Source organism: Metopolophium dirhodum, chromosome 3, assembly GCF_019925205.1.
Source record: "Metopolophium dirhodum isolate CAU chromosome 3, ASM1992520v1, whole genome shotgun sequence".
In the NCBI taxonomy this organism is placed as follows: Eukaryota; Metazoa; Arthropoda; class Insecta; order Hemiptera; family Aphididae; genus Metopolophium; species Metopolophium dirhodum.
This window is the reverse complement of record NC_083562.1, coordinates 18,426,977-18,447,711: the sequence shown is the minus strand read 5'-3', so window position 1 is coordinate 18,447,711 and position 20,735 is coordinate 18,426,977. Positions and strand designations below refer to the sequence as shown.

General features: G+C 25.5%; 1 protein-coding gene across 4 annotated transcripts in view; it reads left to right on the top strand.

Annotated features, from left to right (window-relative positions):
• The window catches only part of LOC132940974 (uncharacterized), a 137,787-nt gene that overhangs the window by 15,455 nt on the left and 101,597 nt on the right, over window positions 1-20,735 (top strand). The gene's annotated exons all lie outside the window — the stretch shown is intronic.

Below are 20,735 nucleotides of genomic sequence, written 5' to 3'. Positions count from 1 at the left end.
TAAACATAAAATTCGTTTTAACGACAAGGTGATGAAAATTTGTAGCTTATACTGAAAGTCAAGTGATCTGATCCAAGTCATTGCTGCACCTGAGACTCTATAAAGTTTCTGTGTATATTGGACCGTCGAAAACCCATGCCGGGCAGGATCTTATGGTGTTCCAATGTTCCATTGATTGAGATAATTCAGGCACATGCAAGAGAATTCTGTAATATCCCAATTGAACAGAAATTCTAAGAATTTTTCTAGTCAAGTACCTACTGGTTCTGTTAATTTCTCGTAATTTTACGTAATTTCAAATGTTTGTGAATACTAAATTGTTTTAGTAAAATCTAGTAATTTGTTAAATAATTTTTTTTTCTAGATTTTAGACTCAATTTAAACGGTTTAGACATTAATGTAATGTATTTGACGTTTTATCATACTAAAAATATATAATTTACCTAGTTTTTCTAATCAAATATTAAAATAATATCATAAATAAAACACGAGGGTGATATTATTATGCTTTTATATTCTTAATGACTCAAATCATTAGCTTAAAAAAAAGTAAAATTTAATACAAATAATTAATAATGAATACGTTAATTTTGAACATAAAAGTAACATAAGTGAGCATAAGTAATTTTGCGTGTGTTTATATAATATACAAAATAACGCAAAATGCACGTACATGTATACATGTTCAATTAAAATACTTAAACGTATAATTTAGTCCTATTAATTAGACATTAGGTGTCCTAATGCTCCTAATTTTAGACTAATTAATATTTGGTATTAAAAATAACGAAAATAATGGACATAATAACTAATAATATTGACAATTAAATGTAATTAATTTAAATCCTGTTAGTATGTTTATTTTTTTTAATATGTTTAAACATATTTTAAACATAGAGTCTTTAAAAAGATATTTAATGATTAAATTTTAAAAGGAAACTTTCCGTAAAAAAATGGTTGTATTAACATTTTTGTGTTAAGCTTAATTTCATTACGGTATGTGTACATTTTGGACCTAACCTAAGTTTCCTGTATTGTGATTGAAATTGCATATTTGTATTCTTTATAGACGTTATTATATTGTTACTTTTAATTTTGCATAATTTCAACTATAATTAGATTACAGCAAACGTCATTAGTATAAATAATTATCTACTTTTTATATGGTAAATAAAACTAATAATAGAATATTATCCGACATTTGTTTTCTTTATATTTGTATGCGTTTAAACTTTAAACTTTGAATTATGGTGAAATTGGAAGTTTTCAGGATAAATTACAATATTATTATTAATGATTTATTTTGGCTTTTAAGATTTGACATTTTGAAACAAGATTAATTTTATTCTAATAATAATTATGTGTAAAATATTTCCAGAATCTTAAAAATTTTATTTTTTTAAATCTAGAAATCATGGTTTATTTTAAAATTGTGTTATTGTTGTTTCAATGTTATTTATACATTTGTATATTCTATATACTATAAATGATTTATAGTTATTGATTGAAAATGAATTCATATTTAATCATACTATATTATATTCGATATATTTTATGAACGTAATATTATAATAATTAGTTTCTGTTTTTGTTCGATTGTACGTAGGTACATTTGTTTGTTTTGATATCTTACAAGGAAATTGTTAATATATATATTTTTTCCTTTAGGAATATATACCAACTTTTTTAATTCTTATTTATTTTTAATACTCTTGAATAAATTATTGAAACATAGAAAAACAATATTATTTATGTTCCTTTTTATCTTCTATAGTATTTTACTATCCATATTTTTTCATCAACATTATTGATTTGGTACCTATTGGTATGCATATTCAAATCTATTTATTTTATTTTACTAATATCTATAATCAATAAATTGAATTCATAATATTTTGATTGACCATGCTGAATTTAAATACGCCCCACTGGCCACTACCCAATTATTACACTCAGATTCAGATTATCATATTGTAATCGTACTGTACAACAGATGGTTGTTTCTAAAAATATAAAAAATTAAATTAATAACAATATTCTGATTCATTTAAGTTTATTTTTTAAATTTATTTGTAATAGAAATTAAAAATACAATTTAATAATATTCAAAAAAGTACAATAAATAACTGTTATGTTACATTTTTAAGGGTTAAGTTATAATATATTTATTTATTTTTGTTATTGATCCTGATCGAGTTAAATCATATTTCTATTATATAAGAACTAATATAGTTTATATATGTGAGATAATATAGCTGCAGCCTACAATGAGTGGAAAACATATTAAATTAATTGAATTCAAATTGTCAATAAATATATAATTATTTGGAACATTTTTTTTATCACTTTAATTTGAAAAAAAGAAATAGATACTCAAAACAATTATTTAAACATAAATAAAAGAGAGAGCACATATCTGATATTTTGCTTCAACTTTTGAAAATATCTTATTTTACTGTTGTAATTGGTTTCAAAATCAAAAATTTATCCAAATAGATGAATGAAATATAGATAAAATAACAGGTGACCACCTTAACTAGAATAATATTTTTGTTTTATAACATTATTGTTTGCAAGTATGATGGTTATACTTTTCAATTGCATAATCAATACAACATAAGACTATAATATTATACAAACTTTTGGTACTATGTAATATATAACATTTCAGTACAATTAAATAATTTATAACTCGTCAATATACTCACGTTATTGCTTAAAATTCAGTGGTTCCCCAAAGTCTTTACCGTATGACCCATTTTGGAATTTTTTTAAATTTCGGGGATCCACAACATACTAATGACCTGTTTTTTTTTTGTTTCATTGATGATCACTATCTTTGAGATAACTTTTAGTACAGCAGCGTGCCAGCAATGTAGTGACACGTCACTCCGTCATTGGTACACTCGTAATCCTCGCGGATAATGATAAAACAATTCAATAATCAAATATAGAAATTTACAAAAATTAATTTATACCCAAGTAATAAATGTACAATATAGTTATTCGGACAAAACTGTATCATTTAGTCGTATTTTATACCAAAAAATATATTTTCTCTTTTTTATGTATTATATTTTATAGTAATTTAATATTAAATTTAAATATGTTACATTATAAAAAATAAATGTACATTTCAAACTTTCCACGACCCACCAAACAATAATATAATTTTGACCCATAATTTGGGAATCTCTGGCTTAGATGATTGATTTAAGTATTAAATATTTCCAAAAATATAGAATAATAAAACTTTTGAAGCATTAAAAGCATTATTTTATTTAGACGATTATACTATTAAGGATGTAATTTTTTTCCCCTCGACGTGTACTGTAAATTATGTATTCGTATATAGAGATACCGATTGTACTTATAGTTTCACATATTTACCAAGAGGGTGCGGTCTATTTTAAATTAGCATGCCGCCTCTCACGACACGTAATCTAAGGGTTCCGCGGTTTTGACACCTTTCACCAACACAAATTTCCACTTCTCCTTGTAATGGTGTGAAGGGGTGAGGCAAACGTTTTCTGCTCTCTCACTCACTACTTATCTTTCTCTCTCCTTTTCTCTCTCTCTTTCATTCTCTTTTATTGTTATATCTGTATAGGTAAGCTGAGTTTACACACGCGTGTTGGCCACGTTGGGAATACTTACCACTGCAGTGCGGTATATAATTTTCTGCAAGCATTTTTTTCAAGAACGTTATAATAATTTTATATTGGTGGTAAAGTGTTTAAAACGACAGACAATATAATATATAGATGGGTGTATTATATATAATATTAATTTATTATATTTATTAAAATCGTATCGTTTATATTTTTTTTATGGTTGTGCATATCATGTAATATGAAATCATTAATGATTAATCTAATGCGTATATATATCTACTGTTGCAATGGGTAGTATCTTATACTTATTTACTTATATTTCATTATAATAGAATTGTATGATATTCCATAAATATTAATAATGCAAAATACTTATATAACAGAAGTTAATCAATTTTTGCGCCCATTTAAAATTATGGATGCATTCATAAGCTATTCACCATGAAATAAAGCAACTTCCATTACCCAATTTATAATCGACTTTATTTATTAATTTTATTCATAAAGGATTAGGTATATTGAACACAGCAAGCACGTCAATTTAACTAATTAAACCAATGAGTTTAAAAATAATTGTCGAATTTCATAATGATATATCGCCATATCGGTGTTTACTATTAATTATGTACTACTTAAAATAATTGTACAAGTTTTTCGATTTAAAAAATCGTTTTTACTTTTTTTTCAACACAATCAACGCCTGAAACGTATTGTATAAAAACGTATTTGTATTTGTTATAAGTAATAAGTATACCTACTTACTTTATGGTTTTTCATGATTGATATCAGTTTGTATGTGGCTCACGTTACAAAAACATATTTACGAAATAACTGTAGAAATATGAACATTGAAATGAGCTTATGAAAATTTAATGAGGTTCGAATATAAATTTGAAGTAAATATTATTCAGTGTGACGTTAAATAATCCACTGACAGACATTGTTTCAAATGAATATTATACAAATTCAACCTTATTTATATGTAACGTTATGTAGGTAGTGGATTGTATCTATTATATTTATACTTAATTTTAACATCTTGTTTATTGATATTAATTTAATTGATTACAGATACATATATTTATATATAATAATTTATTAATGTTATATAATCTAATGTAACTCGACATTTATTATTTAGCATTGTATATTGCTATAAGGTTATATAATACTTGTGTGACTAGTGACTGTGTAATAAGTTTTACAAATAATCGATGTTGAATATTATGCCAATTCTTTTTATGAGTTCTGGTTTTTTTGTTTTCTTATTTTCCAGTTTTCAAATAATTTTTTATGTGTAAAACTTGTAATCGATCCATCAAACTCGTTGAGTATAGGATAAATAGTAAATTATTGCCTATATAAAATGATAGCCTTACATGATATTTGTTTATTCTTTGTTATCTCAAACTTCGAAGATTCGAGGGTATAAAATATCAGCCAGTAGATACATAACTTAAAAAGTTTTATGGTCAATTATTTTAACGAACATTTTATAAACGTTTTCCATATTATAATAATACGATCAAATAATTTAATTTTACTCAGTTACTTGAAAATTAACGTCACAACAAATAAATGTATCAATTTTGTTCGTTGCTTAGTATAAAATCAACATTAATAATATTTAATGTATGTAACCTATGTATGAATTTGTAGACACATCTTATTGTAACGATGGAAAGCAAAACTCTGCTGTGAATATTTTATTTTATCATAAGTATAAATTCGAGGCTCCATTGTTTCAAAATTTAATTAGTGTTCAAATATACCTAACTATAATAGATCAGTGCAGTTGGAACGTTGGCGTATAGTCCACTCAAATTAGTGGACTATCCGGCTTTTTGTTATCATCATTTTCACAAGTGTGTTTCAATTAAATAGCTTTCGGTTTACAAGTCTGGGTCCTTTATGTTTATCTACGTTTCTCGTTTAATTACTATACAGTTCCCTACGTAAAATTATGTAGCACATACACGTCTTCATTAGTTAGTATTTCTTGACTTAATTTTCAGCGGGATGTTCAGCTGGCCCAGGGCCAATATAAAAGAGACTTACAGGTTTGTATAATAAATTGTGAAACTTATATTATACTTATACCTTTCAACAATCATTGCATGTCCTTGTAAAGGTTAAATTAAAATAATAATATTATACATTTAGCTGAAATTAAATATGTGATTTTAGAATCTAGTTTGATCTAATATTATTTATTTTAGTAAAGTTCTTAATATAGTACCTATACATAAGTACAGAATTGTAGAATATATTTTAATTATATATGATATATGATTATATATTAAGAATTAAATAATCAAATTAAGTGATTTTTAAAAATGTCTTTTATAAATATGCAATTTTTGAATATTTTCTAAGAACATTATAAATATGAAAATAATTTTGATAAATTCCTTTATGCTTAGTTATTTTTGAATTAATTTTTGTTTTTTTAAACATAACTTATTTTAATTTTGATAAGAATTTAGAAATAATAAAAATAATTTTTTTTAAATTAAATTTTTTATGATTGGACTTTTAATTTGTGTATTAAAGAAAACTTTTTTCATGAGTATTTAAAATAAATCACGAATTGGGATAAGTGATTACTAACTTAGCTAATGTGTTAATTGTATTATAGGTACATACGTATGGTTCTCAGCTAAATAAGTTACAGTTACATCTGTTTTACTATTGAGGTCAAATAATTAATAAGGTCTTAAATTGTTTTATTGTGCGATTCTTCCCTTTAATCAATGTTTGTATAGGTGTTACCGTATTACCGTTGCATTAACCATTTATTGGTGAGAATTTTACCTATTTTGATTTGGAACTTTCCTTAAAAATGCAAAATACAGTCCAATTATATTATCCGTATTTTTTTTCGGTTCATATATTGTAATCTAGCTAGCGGTGGTCAAATGATTTTGTCATGGATGGGGAGGGGGTTGTGGATGATTTTTTAACATACATTATTTGATCATTAAAAATATACTTCATGATTACCGTTTTATTGCTATATATATATATAAGTTGTTATAAATATTGAAAAAATGTCATGGGGGATCTTACCCCTTATCCCATCTACTATTTAACCACTTCTGAACTTAGCTGGCACCTATGTCTCATATATTTTGGTTGTATGCTAGTAATATTTTTGATAACATTTCGTTCGATTACTTTGAATAGAAAATAAATTATTGTTCTCATCGAAATATTATCATAATGTAAACCAGTTTAGAATGCATATTTGTTAAAGAAAGATTTTTTTTTAAATATATTTAATTTATTGTAACTTCCAAGTGTATCCATGTATTTTATTGCGACTAAATCCTTGTAATAAACAATTTTAATTGTAATTGTAGATTACAAATTCAGGTTTAATCCAAGTAAAATATATGATAAATATTCATTAAGGTTTACTTAAAGGTCGTTGTTAATTTAGGTTTCATTAAGCTCTCAAATTATATCGAAAAATCATGTTCATTTATTTAATATCTGTAAACTTAATTATAGATTTACATTTTTTAGGAATTAATAAAATTAACGATTGATAAGGATTATTTCAATGCAATAGGCACAATTTTTTTTTGAGCTGAAAATGGTATACTTAATGGAAATTTATATGATATTTTTTATAGATATATCAAAACTATAATATAAAACTGCGTACGACAGAAATATTTATAAAAATAATTTAATTTCTGTGTTATCTAATGAAAAGAAACTTCAGCGTTGAAAAATTCAATGCTCTCAGTTTCTATAAGTGCAGGTAAAAACTCATAATTTGAATTATTGATAACCATTATTTAGTATTACGAAATATTTGGTAGTTATTTTATTCAATTTATTATGTTTGTTTTGCTCTTTTACTCTACAAGAACTATAATATCTTCATGGATTATGGAATATAGATTATGTGTAATTACTATAAACTCAAATTCTCATATATTCTAGGACAAAGTTTTAGGAATTGCAGTAAAATTGTATCAACATATAGTATCGTATTTTTAATTGAAACAATAAAGTATAAACCAGGGATCACCATTTAATAATTTTAGAGGGCTACTAGGAATTTAGGAAGTTTTTGGGGGGCTAGCCATCAACATTAAATTTTAACGTATACGTTTATCCATAGGAAGGAAGGCAATATCAACAAATCAAATGAAAATTAATTGCTAAGATAAATAGATTACCCCGTGAAAATTGTCATAATATGTAGACTATAGGCTGTTAGTTCAATTAATGAAAATAATAATGGAATTCTTTTAACATTTTGGATTCTATTAAAAATAGTATATATTGAAACACAATTTATCCCAAATGAAAATGTACTTATAGACTGTACTGCAGTTAGATCCCAAATAATTTTCTAACTTTGAGACAATGAAACTATAGTAATATTTTTGGAGTCAAAAAAATTTCTTTCTCAATTTTAAAATATCCTACCAAATTTATTTAGTAGTGAAGTAGTTCATAACAAAAATGATACACATTTTCGAATTGATTCACTCTAGTGAATATGGAAGACCAAAAAATACTGATTGTAGTTAATGCAGAAATTGTATTTATTGTGCTTTTATTATAAAGCTTATAAAGTCTTTTCAATCAAATTAATTTTGTTATCTATTCATTGTCTACAAATCTTTTGCCTAATTAGTTTATTATACATATATTCTGTTGATACTTATACATAAATATTTAAATTTTTTATCTACAGTAAATGATGGCAAAAAGGAAAAAAATGGTAAGGGATACTTTTGAGAGGCCCTTCAAATAATTGGCCCTCTGGGATCTTTGGATCCCAGCCCCGACACTACGTACATTCTTTAAATATGTTCGGGCGTAAAACATATTTAATAAATTATACATTTAGGATGACTATTTTACTTTTGGGTAGACACTATACTATTAAAACCTTATTGAACGTTTATAATTAAAATAATGTACTAAAACAGTGTTTTATGTGCTTTTCGAGCTTGATAAATCTCAGAACATTTTCCAATACTATATATTTTACGCACGCACACTCGTAGTGACAATTTTATAGAACACGAATTGAACAATATGTAGTCTGGACGTTTTGAAAACGTTAAGCGTATTTTTCTTAATTTTCGTTCAAGTGTTTTATGGCCTTCACGAGTTCTAACTTTATGTAATAAACATTCGATTGAGAAAATTGTACTCTTATAACATAATTAAGGTTCACAATGTGAAAGGGTTAAAGTTTATTAATGTCGATTTCGTGTTGGAATTGCGTGGTAATGGAAATGACAGTATGGAAATTACTGAAAGTTAACACTGATGATATACCCTTTCCTATATTAAACCATATATACATGCGTTTGTGATATTATATTATGTATTGATTAAAATATGCGTTGTACCTACTTTATAATAATTTACTTGACTAATAATCTACGTTTTACGAGATTGAATTGAATATAGTTTAATCCAATAAACTTAAAATTTGTTAATTCAAATTGATATGTCGTAATACAATGGTGGTATTGAGGGGGTGTTTGGAGGGTCTAACCTTCTCCTTCGAGACTTTGATTAATACCTTTGTAAATACATATTACAAAAATTATAGTTTATAGAAATAATATTAGGAATTCTCCCCCTCCTTTAATGTTTTGTCCTAATAATATTACGAATAATGAATCGAATCGAAAATCTCTTAAAGCATCTCTACGATCGATACCTAGGGGTTTAACAGAAGAACGATTCCTGTAAGTTGTAACGGCAACTGTATAATATTAACAATTAAAACAATTTGAACTGGTATACAAAAAACATACATTTACTTCTTGAGTGACCTTTACGTGTTTGAGGCTCCCCTCACGTTACACATATTATGAATATCAACTTTGCTGGGCAAACATACAAGCAACTTTATGAAATTTATTCACTTTCGCATCGCAGCCATGACGCAATGCGTGGTGTTGCAGTATCACGGAGATTGCGATATTGCGGTCAGCAGCAACTGAGACCCACGACACCACCAGAGACCTATTATATCCGGTCATCAGATACTCGTCGCTGTGAAAAGTATTTTTATCTACTGCTTGGGCAATTTTTTTTTTTTACCTAACGTTATTACGTTAATATTACCTTTTTTTTATGCACATATACGTTTATAGTTTAAAAACCTATTCTAATTTCTAGTATAAATTAGAAATATTTGCGATTTCGTATGCCGTAGTTAATTCATGTATTTTTTTTTTTAGTTCAAACAACGTTAGTATGTTTGTTAAATGTATAATTTTTTTTCATGTATAATGCAATTTTCAATAAATTTTTTATAATGTGCAAACAACTTTGATTACATGAGATAAAAAAGGAAAATGTAATAATTTTTTCATAATTGTATAGTGTTTTCGTCATCGATATACAACTTAGTAGTTAGAATATACAGCTCATCTTCATCATTAAAAATATAAACTATTCGCTGTAATCATATGAATTTTTTTGGTGTAGTCAAATGTGAAGATCTTAATTCTGAGTTTAATGTTAATTTAGTATTTTGGTAGTCTGATCATAATTATTCTAATAAACAGTTATCCATAAATTTCGCCAAATGGCTATTTATAAATTATTTTATCCTTAAGGCTATTATGATTTATGAAGAACAATTATTAAAAGATAATTTTTCTATAATTTTTTATGATAATGATATTATTGATATCTATACGGGTCGTTTTTTGTTTCTGTAATATAATGTTATCACTTAGAAATTTAAATCATATTTTAAGGCACTATTTATATAAAAATATAGTATCTATCTATAGTATAGATAGTAATATGATTGATGTATAAAATATTGTTGAAACTAATTATACAGTAATATTATGTAACCAAGAGTACCTACTGAGTATTATACAAATGTATTTATAGTAACTAGGTACCTAATGGTTTGACAATATAACGTACAAAACTATTTAAGTTACATATTATAATAAGTGCAATAATAAAATAAATAATAATTCATGTAACATTTGATTTATAATGATAAAACATGTTATTTAAAAAATGAATAATATATAAGCACCTAGTAGAAATGAGTAATTTTTTAATGTAGGTACTTGAGTTGGTTATAAGAATAGCTCCAAATTATTCAACGAGACTTAAAAATTAAAAGATGAATATAAATTAAATGTGAAATGGTGGTACTAGCAGTACTTAACGTATATTTTTACAAATTACAACCTTCTTATTATTTCTAAATTCTGAGAGGAAATTGTGTCTGAAGACATTGTGAATACATTGTTTCTAGTAGAGAAAATGCTCTATAATCTTTTATTCACATCATTCTACGGTACCTTAGTCAAATCGACTTAAAAGTTATAATAACAAATAACAACAACAGATGTTAAAAATATCTACAATTTTATTATAATAGTTAAATATTATTAATAATAAATGCAAATTAAAATTTATTCAACTTACCAAAATACCTAATAATAGTTCAATAAATTACTTTAATAGCAATATCAAAAAAAACATAATATCATGAAATATACTTCATAATATAAGCTGACAGATCGTCTTCGCCCAGAATCGTATTTCGTAGCAGTGATTTATTATTGAATTCAACACATACACTTAACTCATACATTGCAGTGACTTACTCAATGCTGAGGTGTACTCGACACGTACTATATGTACCTACAGCAAAGTGGTTACCTACTTCGCTCCTTTTTTGATGACTTAAGTAAATTAGTATTTTAGATTCTGAGCGGAGCGATGAATTTATTGATTTTACAATGATGTGTGTTTTTATTTTTATTATTATTATTATTTTTTTTATCTGTTATCACCGTTTGGGACATAAAATTGCTTCGATTTTCAACGTAAAAATCACGAAAATGTGCAAATTATTTTGAGTCAGAAATTCCAAAAATTGTTCTTTCTAAATCTAAGATTTTAAAATGTAATACAAGATTTCCTAATGATTTTTTTTAACTCAGTTAAGTTAAGTTAATATGCACCAATAACACAAAGTTAAAAGTTAATTAAACTCTAGGTTAACTCAGTTAAGTTAAAAGTTAATACACACTTTTTTATTAAGTTAAAAAAAAGTTAATTTGTTTATACAACGCTAGCGTACTTAATTTTTTTCCAACCCAAAACTAAATTATAGGATATAGTGTTAATACTTCATACAATATTTCCATATAAGTTAGATTCGAATGATATACATTTTTAACTTTAAACAATTTACGATACTTATTTTTTGACATGAAAACGAAATAGACTGAAATAGTGATATATTATAAAATTAAAAACAAAATAAATTAACTTAACTTACTTCTTAAAATGAAAAATTAACTCGTTAATTTCACGTTAATTAAGAAAGAAATTTAGTAAGTTAACAATTAAGTTAATAAAAATCCAAAAATAACTAGTTAATGCCCAGCCTTGATTAATAATAAGTAGTAACGATATAAATATAATATAAAATATCCACACTGACAAACCGTCACCACTAAGAATCGTTTTTCGTATACAATGATATTATATCATTGAATTCAAATTGAATACCATCCATTATACAGTGACCCACTTGTAATCTACTGTACACCAGAGCAACATCCTCTTACCTACCTTTCTTGTGTTTGAATTTGTATCAAGTTTTGTCATAATTCATCCAATATAATAATTCAACGTTTGAAGTTTTCTTCAAGTTTCAATAAAAAATGTAAACAAATTGTTTTAAACTAATTTAACAAATTTTAAAACACAGATAGGAAGAGTTAGCCGAGAGAGTTATACATTTGAATGGGAATCAGAAGGCTGTGATAGCAAAGCATAACAATTTATCAGGCGTCAGAAAGTTATTATATTTTTTCAAGATCACTCTAAATAATTTTAAATACGTTTTATAAACACCAGTAGACTTGGCGTTATTTATAATCATTAATTATTCAAACATAATATTTTTGTATTCAATAAAAATTCACTAATTTTATGAAAGAGATAAACGAGTGTTCAATACCAGGTTTCTGTTTTATGTAATTTATTACATTTTCATAAATATGTCAATACAAAAATATATAGAATAAGGTTACAACCTGAGTTAATCGCATATTGATGTTATAAATATTTTCTACACAAGATAAAGCGACGTTTAAAGTTGGTCATAATACGTGTAATTAGTAAACAAGATTAAGTTAGAGAAACTATTGATTGATTTTATTAAATCGCTTCCTTAATTAGGACAGTTTTGTAATAAAACCCTCGTGACGTGACAAATTGTCCAAGAGTTTAAACTGTCTGTCTGATAAACCTCTTCTATAGTCCCATATACTCTATATTTGGCACGATGATACTAACCTAACCAACTTCATAAACGCACATTTCAAAATCAAAAACTCCCTCGATTTAATGACTCCGTCAAATTTAATAAGTAATATATTAATAATTATAACATAATTTATAATAAATTAATATGCTCTGTTCTTGGTATAATACAAACAATTATTTCTTTACGTATATTAAAATAAAAATTTATTTGTACTCTTAGGTCAGAAATAATATTAATAATACATTAATGCGCTTTTTATATTTTAACTTGAATAAATAAGTTAATGTTAGGAATAGTGAGTTGCATGGTTTAAAATATGAAATTTCATAAAAAAGAAATTAAACCTGTGTGAACGCGTAATAATAATAATAATAATAACGCTGCAATAAACCTCATACTTACTGATTAAAATTCCTCCTCCAATCACCTACCACAATTCAGTTTGATGTATGGCAAAATACTTGGCACAAGCTACAAAGAAAAAACAAATAATAATATTTACAGACAGAGTAGCCAACTGACTAAAGTATAATATTTAACAATAAAATATGTACCTCATATTAATGCGATTTAGTTAGTTTGATTTATCTTTTATTTTTTATATTTCTATGTATTTTAAAGTAATTTTATTATGATTTCACAAATAAATATTTGGAGGTAAAAAAAGTAAACTATTATAGAAGTTGAGTTTCATAGTTTTTAACTTCAGATTATGCCTTCGCATTTATTATATGTATAATTTTACTGAAATAATTTTAGTGAAAATATCCTCTTTATATATTATAGAGCTACTTACATATTAAGTTAATGACTGTGATAGTGATTTAATTTTTGATTTTGTCTTAATTGGGTGGAGTGAAACGTAGGCCTTCTATCCCTTGTTTGACGCAATTCATTATTGCTAACTTATTTGAAACTACTGAACCAATCTTCATGAAACTTGAAATATATATTCATTAATACCTGATGATACATTGATCTATGGAACATAGACTAAGTTTGGTATTTTTAGATGGTATCATTATGATTAATTACTTATCTACACGATACAAATAGTAATAAATCCTAACTGACTAATTAATACAGCTATATCTATGATATCTAGAGACTTTATATTTCTATGGACTATGGTACATTCGTATCATATTAAAGAAGTGCACTAATAAATAATTTTTAAAAATTGTATCACAATCTGTTTAAATGTATTATATAAAACTATATGTTATACATCCAGTCTCATATCTTAATATCTATATTTTTTGAATAGAGAAGATTGAGTATTTTATTGTAAATACAGTTTACTGGTTATTATTATACATAATATTATTTATATTACTACTAGGTATTTTAAATAAAAATAAAATAAAATAAACATAATACGCATTTACGATTGACTAACGTCTGTCAACCTTGAATTTTCTATTTAGTAAATAGTTAGAAAGCTGTCCTCCGAAATCTGGATCATCTGTTATCTTTTCATCTGAAACAAAAAATATCCATACAATAATTAGGTTATTCATATTTTATTTTGTCATTTTTAGAAATGTCTAAATATTATCGAGCAATAAAAATATTTAAGCATCATGGTATGACGTATTCAATTATCTTTGATTAAATATTTATATAGGCATTTAGTACTAGATAGTAATGCGATATGTAATATAAACTTTTACAATATGTAATAGTAAAGGTACCTGAAAGAGTCATTTAAAAGTTTTCATATAAACTTAAGTAGTTGTTTAGCTTTTGAAATCATAAAAGTCAACGCCTATAAGATACTGAAACAGTAATATTGTATAAATAGAAACTAAGATACTAGCAATATTTAAAAATGACACTTAGATGAAAATTTTGTATATAGAAAAATCTGTAAATATTTTAAATGTTAAGCAAAATAATGTTTTTATTTAACAAACTAAGGTAAACGTTATAATAAAACTTTGTAAAGCAGTGTTATTTTATACTAAGTTGTAACTAATTATCACACATGAAAAACTATGAAAATATTACATTTTAAAAATTAATGGCTAGGCGCGGCAGAGTGGCAGCAATCAATCACGCGACGTGATTGAAAGTAAGCAACGGTCGCTGCCACCAGTTCTCGGATGGGTAACCAGTAACCACCCGGTTTCGAAGTGCGCAAAAACCTTGCCACATATACACGTGTTACTAACCGACCGTACCATCCGTCCCAACCCTACTGTAACCAAACCCCTACCAACCTGTGGCTAACTTTACTCGTCGAAACCTTAAACCTAATAATAAAAATGTTTAAAAATGTATGCTTTTCCGTATTTTTATAAGCCTATTTTACTCTAATAATTAAAAATCTAAAGTTCTTTAAAAAATATTTATTTTACACATCTTTCGGTGATTGCAATAATTTCAGATCCATCTACACAACGATGTATTGAAATTGCCTATATAACGCGCCGTTCTAATAATTTATATAATGCAAGTGAATGCTTCATCATTGCTAGATTTCAGTATATATATATATATGTGAGGATTTATCCATTAGCCGTAGAGGGGGACTAGCCGCCCGGACAAAAACCAATTCTTTATAAATATATATATATAACTCATATAAAAACCGATACATTATTATAATTATTAGCTATACCTTGCGCTTGTTGCTACGCCATCATCTGAAATTTAATTTAAAGGAAACTCGTTATAATAATATTTAATTTGTTTTTGATCATTTTCTTGGCGTTTTTTTGTTCATTTTTTCAAAACATTTCGTTTTAATTTTGTTTATTGAAGTGATGTTAGATACAAAATATTATTTCCCCATCTGAATTTCAATAGCTTTAAACCCTCCCTGGACAACGTGGATAATTTCGCAAGCAACAAAGCATAAATCAGACCAGTCATATTTTAGTCTATAGTGGATAAAGAAAGAAAGATTAATTTTTATATGCATAGACTATGTAGATTAAATATTGATATTAAAAATCGGAGAACTCGGGCTTCTGTAAATTAAGTTTGAGGTGTAAATTGTCATTCAGTAGATCACTGTAACGGATGTGTCAAATTAAAATATAATTTATACATAAACGAACTAAATTTTCTCGTACATATTTATAAATCAATATTGACATACCATAAAATTGTGTGAATATATTCGTGTTAAAAATAATTTTTTTTTTTATCAATTAACTCGCGGCAACTTAGGCCATTGGATGGTTTTTAACTGTATGTGAGGGTACTGTAGATTTAAACACGTTTACACAGTTTGGCTGATTTTTTAGTTGTCACCCGTAGGTATCTGCCATGCCGTAACAACCGGAACACCGTGACTTGCCCGTAGAAAAATGCCGCCTGTGGCCGAGGTTTTGAACCGGCGTCGGTGCGCGTTGCAACCGACACCTTGGTTCGATCGGCCACTCCGTCCCCCAAAAAATAGTTTATAAATACTTAAACAAACTAATAAAATACTACGTAATGGCGGAAAGTGTCAAGTCTTTACGTTTAATATTTATAAATTAAAACAAAATAACTAAAATCATTTGAGGAGTATTCATAATTTAAAGTTTAAACTTCAAACTCTTATAAAAATTAATGTGGATAATACGTATGTAATATGTATTCATGCCATTCTTGAAATGCTGTAAGAACATCTTATGAGCATTTTTGTTGGTATTAAATGTACAATCTTTTTTTACTAAGGGGCAATAATGTTATCAAAATGAATTTAAAAAAAAAAACAAAAAAAAGTCAAATATTTCAAATGTCTATAAGAATCAAAAAGAATCAAAATATTTTGGAAATTAAATTTTTTCATATAATGTCAAGTCTGTGGTTATTACATTTTGAATAATAACAAAAACGCTAAATTTTCTCCTTTTTTCTCTCTGTAGTTTAATAATAATATTGTTCACTACGGAAAAAAATATCCAATATATTATTATAGTTATTAGTTGGGTAATATAAATATTTAAAAGAAATGGATCAAGGTGACAAGGTCATACGTAATATATATGATACATATATTTATATGTTTGTTACTTGTTAGTTATTTCCAATTACTTAGAAATGTACTGTGAATTAAGAATTTCCTACTTTTGATCTCCCATAACATCAACTAGGAAACAGTTTTTTTTTTTATCAAAAACTATCCTCATTGTTGAAAGTTGAAACAAATTTAGGAAAAACAAAAAAAATTACACAAATAAAATAATATATTCCTTGTTCTGCTCAGAACCTAAGATCGCCAAGAATAATATGTCTTATTGTTTTATATACGGAAAATCTTACACAGTTGCTCCATAGATAAAATTCTGATTAATGTCGTGAGCTTGATTTAGTTTTAGTATACTGCTATTATAGAACAAACAGAATATTGGGTTGTAAAGTTTGAAAACGTATTTTATAACAATGCTCTTTACATTTCATTTAATACAAAACAAATCTATTAGATATTTGTAAGATATTCTTAAATTTCCAAGGAAAAATAAAAAAAGCGTCCGATTTATTTTGTTTCTTGAATTTAACTAAAAGGTTCTGTGTATTCGTCTCGTATTATTGAATACCTACTTTATATAGGCAATCATACACTAACGAACCGTATCGATTTTACTATAACTACATTTCATCAGGATAGATTTACATATATTGTTTTTTTTTTACCCCTGGACTAATGATCCAGAAAGAACCCTTTACTATACAAGTAATTCACTATAATATAAGGTGTGCATTTTGCCAAAAAATCAGTTAACCAATAATAAATTATGCATGGGTATTTTCTTATATTATTTTTACCACTTAAGTTTCGGTTTTTATATAAACTTCTATAAAAAATAGTTGTAAAATACGTGAAGTGTTTAAAATGTGTTTAATGGTATAAAACGATTCAATATTATGATTATAAATATAATATGCATAAATTAATTTTTTTAAGCTTTGATAAGTTTCACTTTTTAATTGTATAGGATACTGTTCTTGAAGGTTTATGTCTCAAATGGTTGTACTGTAAACTTTTATTTGATAAAATAAAAATGAAAATTTCATAAAAGTTTTAGTTTTAATCATCTTATGCAACGTACCTCATTGTTTTTTTCTTTTTATTAAATTAATTTCAACATATTTTAATATATAGGTATAAATAATTATAGATATGCAATTTCTAATTTTATAGAAATACTCACAATATGATGTATTTTTTAATTAGCAATTACTGGTTTGAATGAGAGAGTAATAAGTAGTAAGTAGTATCAATACTTTCCACAGTTATAAAAAATAATAATAATAATATTGATAAAATTGGATATTTAAACGTAAAATAACGATCTTGTCGTTATTAAAAAATAATTGATTGTAGGATCTCAAAATATTCTACTATTATTAAAATTATAATTTTCCTATAAAAAATTAAAATTTCTAACTATTTAGACTAATTTTAAGGTATTTGGTACTAAGAAATCAAAGTAATCACATAAAATATTTTAAATACTTTGAAGTTTTGTTGTAGACACTTATACATATTATTCCGAATAGTATAATATAAAAACAACAATAGGGTTAAATTCTTTGTTGAATAATACAATTTCGTTGACGACAGTAATCCATTTTAAAAGTGATTATATTGGTATTGTAAGAGCTAGATTACCTTTATACTTTTGTGTACATAACAAACGCACAGTTAAACCAAATATTTATAATGTTGTAACAATTATAGCTCTAAAATGTAATGAACAAAGAACAATAAAGCTTAGAAAATGTCAAAAACTTGAAATAATGCAATTGTATTCAAGTGCTATCATTGTAAATACAAAACACAAATTCCTCGTTAATGCTAATGAATCTAATCATCACGAGTGGAAGATGCTAAGACATGTATACAAATTTTAAATCTTATAACAATAGAATTTTTACAACGTTATATATTTATTTATAATCATAAGAAATCAACTAATCTTATTATAGATTAATTTTTGTGGATTTATTTATTATTTTCTACGAAAAAAATTAATTTAAAAACACATATTTGTGTGGGTATGCTTTTAATAATATTTGATTACAAACAACTACACCAAAACTGTGAAAGTTGCTATATTGTATAGTAGATGCCGAATGTACCTAATTCAATGATAATAAATAATAATTATTGCATACGAAAAACAATTCAAAAGATTGTCTGTCAGCCTATACTACTCAGTATATTTTATTGTATTTTGATAAAATAATAAGTATTGTACTTTATTTTACAATATTTATACGGTCTGTTGAAATAATTTCACCCAAAAACATTGCATATATTATATTATTAATTATTACACAGGTAATTATATGTTTATATCATATATTATTATTATTTTTATTTACCCTCGACTACGGTGAAGAAAACTGATCAATATAATTATGTAAAATATTTAGGTTTCCTAGATAAACCATACAAAATATAAAATATTTTTTTTTTAAATTGTTTATTTATGAAATGTATTGGTATTTTTTTTGGACATTAGCACCTGTTTGACAAAATTAAGTATATGAAATATAGTATATTATTTTCATAATTATTTATTTATGAAACGTATTACGATATTTTTTTAAGACATTTGATCACTAACCTGATGTTTGGCTATATTTAAACATATAAAGTACTAGAATATTATATATTATTATAAAAATAATAATTTAAATAATTTGATAATATATATTATTCCAATATTTGCAGATAATCGATTAGTATAAGAACTAACATAAGTAATTTTTTAACCATGTAGGAGTTTACATACACATTCGTCAACATTTTCAAAACGAACGGCTGAAAAATCCATACTGAAGAACTACGCAATATCTTATAATTAAATACCTTAAGTTCCTCGAAGAAAAAATTAATCACTTTTTTTCATCGTTGACATTACATGCAGATTGGGTCATGCTGCTGTTTAATTTCACATACAATGCAAATGAACTTGATCTTAGTAATGATGATAAGAATGAGTTTATTGATAATATCAATTATATTATAAATATTATCATGAACTATCTTTTAGTCAATAAAATACCATAGGTCCTTTCTGGTTAAATTTAGCCATGGATATTGCCATAGAATATTAAATATTATCTATGAGTTTAGCTCCAGAATATCCATGGATATTTCTCTAAAAACGATATCATTATTGTTACCATTATCCACGTCACATCTATAAGAACAGGCATTTTCTGCTATGAACAATATAAAAACTAGTATTTAGAAGAATTTGTTTGAATAATATTGAACTTGATTTGTGTAATGCTGTTTAAAATGTAATGTTTTATCCCGAATAGAAGAGTTAGAAACCTGCAGGCTCAAACATCGAATTAAATTTGTAAACTTATATATTTAAATTTTATATTTCTATTATCTCAATTTTTAATTATTTATGTTTATTAGAATTGTTCAGATAAATTACCTACCTACTTTATAATTCATCTCTAATAAACACAATATATGTATATATATTACCTAATACCTATATAATATGTGTATTGTATTATTAGATTCTGAGCGGAGTAAGGAAGCTAGTGGTTTTACAATGGTGTTTATTTATTTATTTATATTTTTTTTATCCTGTAAACAACATTTCTGCCAGAAGGAGTACTTACTTTGATTTCAACATATAGCATCTTTTCTTTTAGAAAATTGGATCAAGATGATACTTTAAAGAGGTAATTTTTCGATTTTCTCAATAGTTATTTAACGCCACGAGAAAAACCACAAACAAATTACGAAAAACCGCTACAAATGGGATTATAATTTCTAACGCTTTATTTTTCAGTTATCACCATAGAAATGAATAAAAAATTATAATATTATAATATTAATTCAA